Below are 15,611 nucleotides of genomic sequence, written 5' to 3'. Positions count from 1 at the left end.
ACTTAGCTGCTGAATTGATCTGCCTCTCTCAGAAACCTTCTACACATACACACACATGCTCAGCATACAGTATGATGAAAGACTCGGATGAAAGAGAGAATGGAGCTGTTTAATAGCTTCGTGACAATGTGCCCTTTGCAATGGAAGTCCATTTCTCAGTTTAAGCTCTCTGATTGGCTACAAAGTGTTTCTCACCTCTTCGTCTTTAAGGAAGATACACCTGACTGAACATGCACAAGCTCTAAATTAACCCACAGACCAACTTAACTCTCTCTCTCTGTAACACACAACCAAACCATTTTTTATTACTGATGAAAAGAAGGTAATGTGCACACACACGCAAACAATATGCAAACTTTTCCTATGGCTTTAACCAGCTCAAATTGTAGGGCATTGCATTAACAGTGCAAAAGTCATGGGTTCGATTTCCAGGGAGCACACATACAGTACTGATAAAATGTATAGCTAGAAACTATAGATACCGGTATAACATTTCCGCCGATAGCGATAGCCGATTAGTCAGACTTATATCCGCCGATAGAGTTGTCAATACGGATAGTTTGGTGGTTATATGCATTAACTAAATTCTGAATGTTATTCATCTATATAATGACCAGTAATATTGTGATACATAGTGATGTTTCTTTACATTTTCTATACAAAGAGCTCAAATTCATAGCATTTTCCTGTGCTCGTTTGTTTGACTGGATGTATTGTCCATGACTATCAGCTGTTTTTTAAAGTGGACATTTCACAAGCAATAAATCTTTGGTGTCCCCAGAGTACATATGTAAAGATTTAGCACAAGAAACCATATTGATAATTTACTATAGCATGTTAGAAATGCCACTTTGTAGGCCTGAGCAAAAATGTGCCGCTTTTGGGTGTGTCCTTTAAAATGCAAATGAGCTGATGAAACGCAAACACTGATCACCATAATGTTGAAATTAAAACTCAATTGTGCTGTCAATTATTTTTCTCTCCCTCTTTCTCTCTGCACTAAATGGCAGTGCCGTGGTTGGATTGTGCAGATTAAGGGGCAGTATTATTATAATAAGATCCCCTTCTGACATCACAAAAGGAGGCAAATTTCAATGAGCTATTTTTTCACATGCTTGCAGAGAATGGTTTATCAAAACCAAGTTACTGGGTTGATCTTTTTCACATTTTCTAGGTTGATAGAAGCCATGGCGACCCAATTATAGCGCTTAAACATAGAAAAAAGTCAGATTTTCATAATATGTCCCCTTTAACTAGCCGATAGTGTGAAAAAATTGCATTTATCGACCTATAGAGATTATTGGTTAAAGCATCTGCCAAACGCATAAATGTAAATTATTTCACACACTTACAAGGCCCGGATTAACACAGTGAAGTGCCCCAGGGTGACCAAATTTCAAGTGCCCCCCTCCCAAAAAAAATATACATTATTATATATACATATGAAAATTTAGGGCACACCTTAAATCAGCCGGCAATGCAATTATTCATATTTTTCCAAAATAACTACATTACTGAAAAATACTTAATAGACTTAACTCTATGCAGTTGCAGCACATGTCATTATGCACAATTGATGAAACTCTTCGAATAGGAAGTTATGAACCAAAAAATCATACAACCCCCTTGACTAATTCTAGGCATAAAATACACACATATACAATAAGTTATAATCAGATAGCATACTGTAATGAGATGGGTGGCAGGGCAATCTGCATACTTTTCTCATTTTTTATCCGGTTTTCTTTAACTGGGACTGGGCACTGATGTCTGAAACCTTTATTCTCATCTATAATGTTGTTGGTGTTAATTTAGGCTAAAAGTTCTCCCGCTCTTTTTGTCTCTCATCTCTGCAATGTTTAATTTTATATCCGGCCAGCGCGTCTTCTAGCGGTTCTGAGTGAGATGTGTTGACTTTACTCGGGCAGCGTAGACCCATCGGTACAATCAACTGAGCGCAATAACAGAGCATGGTAACATAAAATGATATACGCATCATGCAAATGAGCATTTAAAACCCGATCGCGCATTCCGTAGTTTTGTCACGGGTGCCGCACATGCGCGAGTACTTGTAAAAAAACAACAACATTTTGGAGCTGGAGCTCTTGGTGCCCCCATTTCCTGGTGGCCCAGGGCACTCGCCCAATCCCGTCTATGGATAATCCGGCCCTGACACTTACACAAACATTCAATATCAAGACCAATTCATTTTCTTTGATCTTTTGAGAAAACAAACTATACATTTCAGACCTCGAAACTTCATCATCAGTGAAACAGCATACACATGGCCTCTTTAACACATATTGAGGATATTCCAATAATAACTCGCCCAGTCTGTCCATCGTCCAAATGTCTATTTGATGCTTTTAGAATGGTGACTCCAGCAAAGTGCCACCTGCTTTGAACCACTGCCTTTGAGTCTCTCTCTCTCTTTCACTCGCTCGCTCACTCGCTCAGTCATGCTCTGTTGCCCATCTTTGCTCCACATTAGCAATTACTGGTAGTGCACACACACAACACACACACGAATACACACACAGCTGTGGAGAGCTGAGAGTTGAAATTGCTTTTCTGCAGTTTCTGTATCTCCATGTTGGGAGAGGATCCACCTTCTATACACCACAAACCATCTCTCTCTCTCTCTCTCTCTCTCTCTCTCTCTCTCTCTCTCTCTCTCTCTCTCTCTCTCTCTCTCTCTCACACACACACACACACACACGTTATTTACTATTCCACACATTGTGTAGCAAAACTGAGATTACCACCCTCACCGAGTGCGAGAGCGCGAGTGAGAGAGAAAGTGAGAGAGAACTTTGTGATCAATTTTTAATTTTCTTATCTAAAGCACAGCAGAAGCTCCAATCCCTGTCCTTATAAACCCACCAAACGCACACACACATAATGTACACACACACACACACCTGATGCTTTTAGTGTTGGTATGTAACCCACCTACTGACAGACTTCAGCTAAACCTTTAAGCCTTGGAACGCATAAAGAGCAGACGAAAAACTAAATCTACATACATAACTCATATTTAGTTCAGTATGCTCAATATGTTTTACTACATAAAGGACAGCCATTGCGTTACTACAGTATATATAATAATATAAGATACAGAGTATCTGATAATAATTGATCATTTATTATTATGATTACATATGGATAATAAACAATTTGCCATAAAATCATCCCATTTTCAATGCACGATGATCTGTGTTTATGCATTCAGTTATTCACTGCTCACAGTTTGAATATTTATTATGCACACAGGCTGAATGTGTGTTTGTGTGAATCGTATGTCTGAAAAGGTTTTCCAGCATTTTCCTCCCTCCAGCTGGCAGAAATCCTCTATCCTGACAAAGATTTGTGGCTGCACTCCTCTCTTTCTCTCATCTCCCACTATCATCATGTCCTTCTCTTCCTCACTAATACTCTTCCTCACGTCTTTCTGCCTCTGGCCCTCAACAGGACGACCGCCTCAACATTAATCATAGTCATGCTTTCTGACAAACATACAAAAGAGACGGAAACAAAGGCACCACAGGTGAATTACAAAAAGTAGGTTATTGAACTGGCATCACTTGTACAGGAGAAGGTATCTGCTCTTACACAGAGCGATTGTGGGATACGTCAGGGTTCAGCTGCCCAGACTGAGACAACCTTTTCTAAAGCATTCAACAAACGCACATCAAACCCAAAACAGCAGCAACACTTGACATGACATTTTATTCTGGTTAAAAAAAACATTGAGCAAATGCATAAAAATACAGTCTCCTCACACTAATTCATGATAAAGTTAAGCTGTTCGGTCTGATTTTCGTGGAAATGACAGTTCAAGTGACTTGCAATTTTGTGTTTTAAACAGAGATGGCGATAGAGAGGCAAAAGTTAGGGATTGCAGCTTTATATAGATAACAGCCTTATAGTTTGTGCCACATGTCTGAACCCAGACAGTGGTAATGGACAATTCCGCTTCCAACCTGTAGGGGGAGCAAAGAGCAAAAACTCTTTAGTGTTGCTTTAACGGTACATTCACAAAGGGCGTAAGCGTTAACACTTCCTATTCACTTTAAATGGGTGATGTCACGCATTGCCGAACTGAATTGTGCATCCGTGGGCGCCACGTCACTGCCGTTGCTTGCGGCAGAAGGTGAACATTTCTCAACTTTTCAAGGGGAAACACGTGCTTCAGCCAATCAGATCGCCTTATGCAAATAACCTAGGCAGAGCCAGCCAATTACGTTTATGGAAGACCAGAGCATGTGTAGCGGCCACTGTGATTGGCTGTTGGCCACGCTTCGGACAAGCCTTCCGTAAAGCGTTAAGGCTTCTGTCCCATGTGAATGTACCGTAAGAAAAGTGTAAAGGCACTTTCTTTAATAATTTTCGAGTATAATCACCATCAAAGCGCTCAGACGAAACACTATACACCTGTAAGCAGGTTAGTCCAATTATGCATCCAGCGCGCCCTTTTTTATGCGCAAGTAGGGTAGGGCAGGGATGATAAATTGCGCGCTTCTGCTTACTAGGCTTCTTAAAGCGTAAATAAACCCCTGGTCAGAGCCTGACTCCACCCACTGGCAATATTTTAAAAATGCAAGAAAAGTGGGCAGATCCCAACGGAGATAGAGGGGACGACCTAAGCTCGTACCAAGTGTGTGGTGAGCTTGAACCTGCTTACGTCACAAGGTATTTTTTGGACCCTATACATCCAATAGAAAAATTCAACTGCAGTAACCATTCAACCTGAAGAGGGCAGCACTCAGACGTTTTTACACCATATATTGTAGTATTGAAACACTTTATATTCAAATGTCAAAAAACGTACTAAAATCAATGAACAGCACTAATAAAGCCCCATTCTTAAGGCCCGGGTATACTTTTTTTCCGCGTCCGGCTCGCGCGCGCACGCGTCCGCGCAGCTTTCCGAGTATAGTCCCCGCGGCTACACGCGGACGGCCGCGTTCGACACTATACGCAATACAAATGATTTCTTATTCAAATTATTAGTCTAACAGGCTGTCAGGGCAGCACTCATTTGGATACATTTACAGTACATTAAAACATTAGGATAGGTGAAGACAAGTAACTGATCCACCATTGCAAACACAGTTTAGAACAAACAACAAGACAACAAAGAACAGAAATCAAACAAACATGCTCCAGAGCTTTCTGTTCTTGGAAGAAGTAAAAGTTAAAGAAGAAAAACAATAGTGTGTGTGCAAATGCTGTCTATTTCCTTTGTATAATTGTTTATAGTGGAGAGTCCTGTCTAAATATTTACACGCGCATGCGCTGTCGTACGCGGACTGTACGCGCACTGTCTTTTGGGCTGCACGCGGACGGTCCGCGCGGCCGGCCGCGGACCCTCCTGATGACGAAAATGACGTCATGCGGACGGCGCGCATACGCGGACGTCCCTAGTATACTTTCGGCTTTACAGACCATTAACTAAAAAAAGTTGGTTTAGGGTTTAGTTACTCTTTAATGAAATATGGTGAAATATATACATCCAAAATCCAGAGGGCGCTCTCACGCATAAACTCAATATGCACCGCAGAAGTACCACCATTTACACACACAGCTCCACGAAATGCCTATAAGCATATTTGTATCGCTGTTCTTCAAATCTTTTCTGGTATTTTCATGATAATAAAGAATATTTATAATGATTATGTTTGATGTTGCTTTTTCAAATGCATGTTATAAACGACTCACATTTACACTGATTTTAGGTTGATAAGGACTTTATGAAAGAGCTGTGCATAATATCGCCTTTGCGATTTAGAATCAATATCAGACAGACGCATTGAGTTGGTTGCCTCACTTAGAAACACACATGGTCAGGACATATACAGACTGAGAGAGCGAGAGAAAAAGAAAGAGTCTAGAAGAGATTAATAGCGTGTGACTGTTATCCAGACACTGATAGTGTGTACTACTAGACCCATAAAACCCATCTGAGTGACAGCTGAATACATCTCACCCAGCGCCTGAACTCTTGTGTCACTAAAAACCCCACAATCCTGTTCAATATCGCCGTCTCTGTCTCTCTGCCAAGCACACTCATTACTTTCTGTATTCACTCTCTTTCAGACCCTTGCCCTCTGCCAATTCAATATCATATTTCTGAAACATTACATTAAGTCTAATATTAACCAAAACCAAAATGTCAGCAGATCTATCTCTTTCTTTAAGTGAATATGTTTACAGCGTTGGGTCTACAGCAGTTAGTAGATACGAATCCAATTTAAAGCATCGGTTTTTGTTGTAGTCGGCATGCCTTGCAGCAATTACACCGCAGAGAAACTTTTCAAATTCACTTAAGCCGCGCTTCATCGGGAACTTTATCGATCTCTCGTGTGAAGTAAAGGCGGGCCATGTTATATAGTCTTTTTCATATATAGATGGAATGGATGTTGGTCTTCCCTTTCGGCTGGAGTATCTGGTCTGTACCTCCTCTGGGTTCACTGCAGTGGCTCATGGGAGTGCAGTTTGCTGGTAATTGGTTTCGTAGCCACTGTCTATGCATTTGGTCTCAACGGGCCGATTGTGGTTTGCGCCTTGAACGAGACAGTGAAGGCGAGAGAGAGACCAGGGATAAGAGAGTAGTCTTACATAAAAATGCACAGCTGGCTGGTACCATGGTAAATTAGTGTTATCAGGACTAAAGTTGCAAAGCTCCGGAATTTTGGAAATATTCCAAGATGAAAATTTTGCACATTTAAGACATTTTTACAAACTGCATCATATACAAACATTATGCTAAACATGCTAAAATTCCCATATATCAACCCAATCTCACAGAAGTTCGTGTAATAGGCTAGTTATGAAAAATTTGATGAAGGTTTTCATGTTAATTACACGATATTCCACTGTTTTTCGTGCACTAAGCACGCATTTCGAAGAATGGTTTTTCGTGTCTGTGCCACGACTTTCCTCATCGCCTCATTTAATATTTAGTTTTCTCATTGTTTTTTCCTATTTTTTACCATTGTTGCTTGGGGTTTGGGTTAGAATCACTTTATGCAACTTCCTAACCCAAACCCTAACTCCAGGCGAGAATAGTTTTAAAAGTGGGTGAAAAACATGTAGAAACCAATGCATAAAATGACACAAAAAAAACATTTATAGTAATTTGTGCTGGGTGGCACAAAAAGACACGAAAAACAGTGGAAAATCGTGTCAATAACTCGGAAACATTAATACAATTTTTCGTGACAATAACACGACTTGCCGTGAGATAGGGTAACATACATTCCTGTGTAATTTTCATGGAAATTTTCCAAAATTCCTAGAATTTTGTAACCCCACCATGGCACTTTCATAAATACAAAATTGTAGTGGATGAGTACTAATTTTATGGCTACTTCAAAGATATCTTAAAATGAGGTATTACTGTTGTACATTCTCAAAAAAGCATGGTATAAACATGGTACGGTACCATATCTTAAAAAATAGTAATTTCTAGTATAATTTGTGCAGTAAAAATACTTTCCTTTTATTTTTGGGGGGGTTATATAATGTATAAGACACACCTATGGCGTTTACCATAAACAAAATTTTAAGACCACTTCGGACAACCAAATAATGGAGCGTCAGTGTTAATGCTACTCATTTCCTTTGAATGGTTGACGTCATGTGTTGAATTGTGTCCGCGTCACGTCACTGCTGTTGCTCGGGACATAAGTTTAACATTTCTAAACTTTTAAGGCCCAATTCAGACGTCAGCCAATCAGATTGGCTTATGCAAATAACCTAGTGCAGAGCCAAACAATTACATCTGTGCAAGAGCGGAGAACAATGGACCATGTGCTGCAGCAGCCCATTCTCATGAAATGCGTCTAAATAGCACCCAGTTTGAGAACTCAGGCAATAGATACGCCAAATAAATTTTTTGCGTGCACATGATACGCTAGTCCTTCTTGTTCACTAATATGGTACATCTTTCGTGTTGTGTATGTATTGATTTTGTACCATGGTCAATTGGGTTTGGGGTAAGAACAACTACATAAAATGACATCCTAACCCAAACCCCAATTCTACCAGAGCTCCAAATGACCATGTTTTAAAAATAGACAAAACATGAAGAAACCTATTTATTAAATGACAAAAATCCCAAATCTAACCCCAAGCCAAGTGACAATGGCTTAAAGAAACAAAAAAAAGAGAAACCAATACATAAAATGACAAAACAATTATGCACATTACTATATGAAAGGACTGGTGTATCATACTGTATGCACGCAAAAATGGAATTTGGTGTATGTATTGGCAAGGCAATGCAATGCAAGTTTATTTTCATACATGGCGGTAATTAAAGTGCTTTACATAGAAATGAGAAAACAATCTAAGAGAAAAAATATGTGAAAAAATAAGAGACACACAATAAAATCACAATAAAAACAAAGATACATGAGAATTTAAAATAACAATTAAAAGTAAATAAATGTGATTTTAATAAAAACTGTTTAAAATGTGTATAAAAAGTATAAAACAGGAATAAAAATAACTGGAATTAAAAGTGCAGTCAGTGTGAAGCAGCATAGTTCTCATTCAGTAAATGCAATGAATTGCACGTTTTTTCAAGGCTTTTCAAAATAAATTGTTTATGATTAAACTTGGTTTTGTAATTGTATTTTATAAGCTTTCTGTTAAAAGTGATTTGGGAGTGCTCATGGGAGTTCGCATAACTTTTAAGAAAACTACAATAAAAAACTATATTAAACCTGCCAAAGTTGCTAGTAGAACTGTCTTACCTGCCACAGCGGAAATTTACCCGCATTTGGTGGGTTGGCGAGTGTTAATGTCAAGCCCTGGATGCAACTTGTAAATGTAATACTGTCTGATAAGATGGTTTGAAATGGTAATATAAGCATGGTCAGTGCAGTATTACATTTTGTGATATTGCTGTATGCCGATCCTCCCTTCCCAGAATCCCCCACACAGCAAATGAAGATGCACAGGTGAGAAAAGGGTGGAAAGTGAAAGATAAATAAAATAAAGAGCAGAAACATTGCAGGTAGCCTTTGCTTTCTCCTCTAAACAACGCAGTAGTGAAGAAAACACGTCTGAAACAGAATTGCTTGTAATGGTGGAGGGAACAAGCCATCACCCAAAACAACTGCTGACAGCCCTGTTTTTCTAACACAGAGAAAAGGACATTATCTAGAAATAAATAACAACAAAACATACAGTACAGATGGGAGAAAAGGAACTTTAAGTCTCCAAATGGCAAGTTCTTCAAAACAGAATAAACTCCCAATTTCTTCTAGCCCCAACGTTATTAAATGTGCTTTCAGTGAGTGCCTGAGAAGTTTTCTGTACTTTTCTCATAACGGACGTTTACCGTTTCTCTGACTTCCCCGAGGGTCGACAAACTGGAGAAATTGACTGAATTTAATCATTATGTCTTACAGAATTAAGCCAAACAACCAAATTAGACTCGGAGAGAGGACGTGGAGAACTAAAGCCAATACATTTGCCTCAGGTTCAAGATAAATGAGCATCTAGTGTATACTAACTGTAGGGTAACACACTCCTTTATTTAAACAGTACATTGAAAGAAACAGTATAGAGTTAACTTCATCTATTTGATGACCTGTGTACTTAGTTATCAGATTCAAAGTTGAGCTTTGTGGCGAGGAGGAGGGACAATCACAGCTGGGCACGATTCAAGGGTGTGAGTACACCCTTACATTTCTGGTCTTTTTAAAAATATTTTAAAGCTACACTATGTAGTTTTTTACCTTTAAATAATGTCTCTAAATTATTTCAGTGATAGAACAACTTTTAACTGGACAAATTGTACTGTTGCTGCAACCTGAGCAGCCTCCTAGCTGCTACAAGCACACTCTGGAAGTGGCGGTGGAGGGTAGGAAACACAGCCCCGCCTCTCCCCCTGCCTGCAGAAGAGTGTCTGATACCAGGCACTGTTGCGCTTTTCAACCACATGGGGAAGCTGTAAGTCATTTTTACATGGAAACTACATAGTGTTGCTTTAAATAATATGTAAATATTTTTTCTAAAATGTTTAATTGAACATGAACATTTCTACATTATTAATTATTTGAGCGCTTTAATAGTCAGACAATCTGACCTTTTTATGTTAAAAGTGAAACATTTTATAACAAGGTTGTATTTGCTAACATTTGTAAATGCCTGAGTGACAAAAAGTAACAATAAGCAATATAGTTTTTTATTATTTAATAATCAGTGTTAATGTTTGTCAATGCCAATACAATTATTTATGTTTTGAAATGCATAGAAAAGCTACGAGCCATCACAAAAAAAAAAACTTGTCATCGTAGAAACATGACGGCACAAAATGGTGATTTCGCGGTAAATATGTCTCATTCTTAGGTAAAAACAATACAGTTCATTATGTAAGATCTTTATACACCACTGATAATACAGTTAAGTAGATTATATTGCATTTCTCTCAAGATATCCTTCTAAAAGTTACACATTGCACCTTGACAAACACAACCTTATTGTGTTGCCAATAAAATATACAAAAAGTCAATGTTACAAATTTGCCAACATTTCATGTATTACCTAAACATGAAACAGAAACTGCATCATAATGTTTTTGTTTTAATAGTTTCAAAATCCTGAATATTTGTTTGTTTCCAGGTAAACTCTACTGACCCTGTACCGGGTCCAAAATGACTTATTATGACTTAATATGAAATATTCCTTTAATATTTAATGGTCTGTCATGGACCCAGTACCACATATGTAATACTTTTTGAAATCTTAGGATCTCTACTTTTTGCAGATATGCATCACTTTGACATATATTTAACGGTAAGAAAGTCATTTATATTTGAATTACACTATTAACCCCCCCCCAATTAGCATATTATTTAATATTCATATATTTCATATTTTTCAAATACGACAAACATGGACAAGTCTTATATCAAATGGAAGTTCTCATTCCTAGGAATAAGGTCATTGTTACATCGTTACAATAATTCGGTAAAAACAACATAAACAATAATATTTGTCACAAACAGCAGCGTTTTGTGTAACTTCAAGGGGTTTGCTGTAAAATGATATAAAAATATTGCATTTATTCCATTGTATGTGGTTATGGTGATACTTCAAATGAAGAGTTTGGTTCCAAAACGCGATAAACGCCATTTTTGAAAAAAATGAGTTACTGCCAAAATCAGTATTATATCAGGTCAGTAGTTAAAAGTAAATAATTAATTTTACGCAAAATCCAATACCCGCCGTGATATTCTGTCATCTTTTCTCCCTTTTTTCCCAAAATGCGACAAACGCCAATGCTCCTTTTTTACAGACCGCAATAAATCCATTTCTGATATTACAGCGCACCAGTCACGCAATGTCCTAGTTTTCCTCATCTACTTTGTACTTCGTGATCAACAAACAAAACAAAATAATACTTTAATAGCATTGCCAAACCTGTGATGGTTTTCTGTGACGGGAAAGAAACGTAAGCCATCAACATCTAATAATTTCCCTGAGAGGCACTCGGTTGCTTGCTCTCCAGACAGCATCAAGCTTCTCATGCTAAAACATTGTGTTCTTAATATAACAAAGTAAGTGTTTTGGTTAATGCCATTAATGTTTATTTTTTAATAATTGTATACCACTAGTCAACTAAATAAATATAAAATGGTAAAGATGAATGCACATTTATACATTGATTTAATAGATTTATAGCATTTTGAAATAAAAAACTGTCATGGATTTATTGCATTTTGTGGAAAAAATTATTCGTTTTTATAATAAATCTTTGAAAATCAAGTTATGGATTTGAATTTTTTATGTTTTTATAACCTAAAGATGCTATGTGAAAGTTTGTAACAGAAAATAGTGGTTTTCATCTTGTCACTTTCTTGGTATAGAAAACACGTTTTTACCGAAATTTGTCAAAATGGATTTATTGCGTTTTGGAACCAAACTCTAAAAATGTTTTTAGGTGAAAACTGAATACAAAACTGTATTATTCCTCCCTTCAGTTGAAATAAAATAACTTTTGCATAGAGACAAATTTAATTTTTTCCTCTGTAAGCTGACAAAACTGTCGGCAGGTTTCTGGAGCATTCAGGGCCAGAGTTATACAATTTTAAATACAGCGCCTTTTATTTTTTGTGTTTTTTAGAGGACTGACAACACATACAACCATGATTAGCACTTTCAACAATGTTGTATGTAATTTCAAAGGGTTTCCTGTAAACTGATAACAAATATTTGTATGTACACCTCAGCATGTGGGTATGGGAAGCTTTTAAATTTGGGTAGGCCAAATCCAGGCGAAAATCCCTAAAATAGCTTCAGAGCCTAATGGTAAAATGGAAAACATGCCATATTTTCAATATGATTTTAGCCTTCTGGAGCTAAATGTACATCAGTGGTCTCCAACATGGTGCCCACTGGCACCAAGTTGCCCGCACAGAGTCTGTGAGTTGTCCGCCAAAGCACATTCTATTAATAGCCTCAATTTTAATATTTACTTATTACATTATTTTAAATTAGCTTGGCTGCCTTTATGTATGTTAGCATTTTAAACAATGTTAAAATATATCAACAAATAAAACAAAATCAACAAGTAAAACAAAAAAGTTTATCAAAAAAGTAACCCTCCAGACTGTTTTATCCATTGTGGTAGAGCATGCTCACGAAAAGGGTTGGAGACCCCTGCTGTAGATCATTACACCATATGTCATCCATGCGTGCACATGCAATGCAAATCCAACAATGAATTATCCAAGATGGGCCCTCAGCCATCAGAACAAGCCTCATGGACGGTTTTTAACAGTTTATCCACACGTAACTCCAGGAACCGGTCAAGTCTGTCACTGAATCAGACGTTAATTCGAGAGAATGAGTTTCATTTGGACCGTGAGTGGGATTTCTTGGACATGTGGTCTGTATTCATTACAGGAATATGTGTGAAGATATAGTATTCTCGTCATGTATCAAGAAGGAGACGTAGAGCAACAATCTGAAGTTTTTAAAGGTTATTTCACTGAAGTTACTTTATAATAGTTAAGCATTCATTGTGTTGCTTGAGCTGAAGGTCTCCACATAAATGGCAACAGCATTGTACTACTGTAGCTCACATAAAACACAGAGCTCAGAAATATAGAGAAACACAATCGTATATACATCTACAGCTTATATAATACATTTATGGTACTACAACAGAACAAATAAACAAACAGGTGCAGAATAACATAAGGAGTGAATCATCAATGATAATAAATTAACTATGGCTGCAATAATAAATGATTCATTTAACATACATTTGCATCTGCTTTAAAACTATAAATTAGATTTAAAGGTGCCAAAGAATTCATTGAAATAATCTGTTAAAATTTTTATCTGATGTCTACATAGAAGGTATGTGGCTTTATTAAGTGCCAAAATTGTCCAGAGATGTTTTACATGTCCATTTGCAACCCTAGGATTTGCCCCCAGAATTAAATGCTCTATTTTTACCTTCTTTGCAGGGCCGGAGTGGGACTCATTTTCAGCCCTGGAGTTTTATGCCTTAAACCGGCCCACTTTAGTTCAAGGCTGACTATATTAAAATAATATCATGAAATCCTCAGTAGTATATAAGTCTGCAATAGTGCACTGTTCCCTACAGTCTTGCAATTCTTTGTTTATTTTTCAAAAAAAAATTCATTTTGAATTCAGTGCAAATACAGTAGCCTAAACAATATTCTTGCCATAATCGTGGAGCCCTACCATATTTTAATATTACTAAAATAAACTGATTCAAAAACTACTGAAAGTGAACAAATGTGTTTGTCCTTTTCCCTATATTTCAATTTTTTTAATGGTGGGTCTTGAGATTACCTGTTGGGTTGAAAATGTTTGGAAACCCCTGATATACAATACACAAGCAGGATTTGGGGAAACAGATGGAAAAATAAAAATAATTATCTTAATTTATTATGTAATGCCAAATAATGTAAAATAGGCTCACCTTGTGTCAAAAAAGAACAAATATATTATAGACTTTCAACATTTTGTTTTACTTACTTTTGTCCAATAAACTGCATGAGATTTGCATTAATTTGATTTTTGTAACTTTTGCAATAGACAATAATGACAATTCACTGTTACATAGTTATGATCTACGATTTGTAGATCATTTTCCTTTTAGAGGCCATTCGTATCAAGTCGTGCTCAAGTTTTTTTTTTAAATCTAGACGCGCGGCAAGCGCACTTAACTCTTTCGCCGCCATTGACGAGATATCTCGTCAATTAAGAGAAAACGCTTCCCCGCCAATGACGAGATTTTCCGTCTTTCTGCAATACCGCAACTTATACAACCCAGAAGTAGCGCATCACGTGAAAGAGAAAGAACTCTGTGTATGTTTTAAAGATCGCTCTGCATCTGATCTCTATCAAAAGTCCTTCACAAAAATGGAATTATCTCAGCTTTTTGCTCAAAATTGGGTGTTTTTGAAGAAACCTACCCATGTGTGAGAGGTGATTACAAGAGAACTAATGAAGATATGATGAAACAGGCTTTTGTTTGAAAGCAGAGGGTCTGTTCTTTCATCTGATATATTGTTTGTTTATATATTTAAAGAAGAACATTTTCTGGAAGGCATTAAACTTTTGTGAAAATCATGAAAAATGCTTGCGCTGGCTGGCAACTTTTTTTAAAAATGCTGGCGGGGAAAGAGTTAAATATAGATGCGCCTTAAAAACAAAATTGACGTTCACAGGCGAGCGCTTTGAAAAGCAGAAGAAAGCGGTGAGTCTTGTGTTTTCCATGTGTTTTAGATGGTAATGGACCATATTATAATGCAAGAATTCTTCTAATAAGTAGTCGGGACACAATCAACTTGGGCATAAACCAGAGGGACAACTCCTACCCGCAAATTACGCGAATGGGGCAGCCTATGTACAGCAAACTTGAACCTGGTGGCATGACAACACTGGCCTTGTCACAAAAAAAAACCAGGACCGGCCAACCAGGAATTCTCCCGGTCCTCCCAATGGCCAATCTAGGTCTGCTTGTTTGAAAGTGTCATAAATAAATATGTTGAGCTCTGCTCTGATTGGCTGTTTCACAGAGCTGCTCCTTCAGTAGCTCTTTGTGTGTGTAAACAGACCTTATGTTTGAGCCTATATCAGACAAAAATACAGATTTTGATAAGTAATCGATTGTTTGGAGATTGTTAATTGACATTTCTGAGTGGTAAATTAGTGTTTTTTCATCTATAACCTCAATAGTAGAACTTCAGCCTAAACACTAGCATATAGCATTAACTAGCATATAGCGCTAGCTCATCAGTCACAACTTTGTTTTTAGCATTGTAACAACATTGTACTTTATTTAATGTGTAATTTAATGTTGGGGACGTACATCATGACTGTAACGTAGCAGTCTTATTATTCATCTAAGCCGAGGTCAATACAATTTTCCATTCTACTGCACCTTTAAGTAAGGAATAATTGACGACAGGCCATTGAATTATAAGAAAATAATGCACACCAAGGTGGTAATGCGGCACGACGCAAAGCGGAGTGCCGTTACACCGCAGGTGTGCATTATTTTCAAATAATTCAAAGGACCGGAGTCAATTATTCCGCTTATACCACGGTTA

At 37.4% G+C, this 15,611-nt stretch overlaps 1 protein-coding gene across 1 annotated transcript in view; it reads right to left on the bottom strand.

Moving 5' to 3' along the window:
• ephb1 (EPH receptor B1) overlaps positions 1-15,611 on the bottom strand; it is a 326,298-nt gene that overhangs the window by 71,625 nt on the left and 239,062 nt on the right. The gene's annotated exons all lie outside the window — the stretch shown is intronic.

This window comes from Misgurnus anguillicaudatus, chromosome 2 (genome assembly GCF_027580225.2).
Source record: "Misgurnus anguillicaudatus chromosome 2, ASM2758022v2, whole genome shotgun sequence".
Lineage (NCBI taxonomy): Eukaryota > Metazoa > Chordata > Actinopteri > Cypriniformes > Cobitidae > Misgurnus > Misgurnus anguillicaudatus.
The sequence above is the reverse complement of the archived record's forward strand: the minus strand, read 5'-3'. Positions and strand labels throughout refer to the sequence as shown.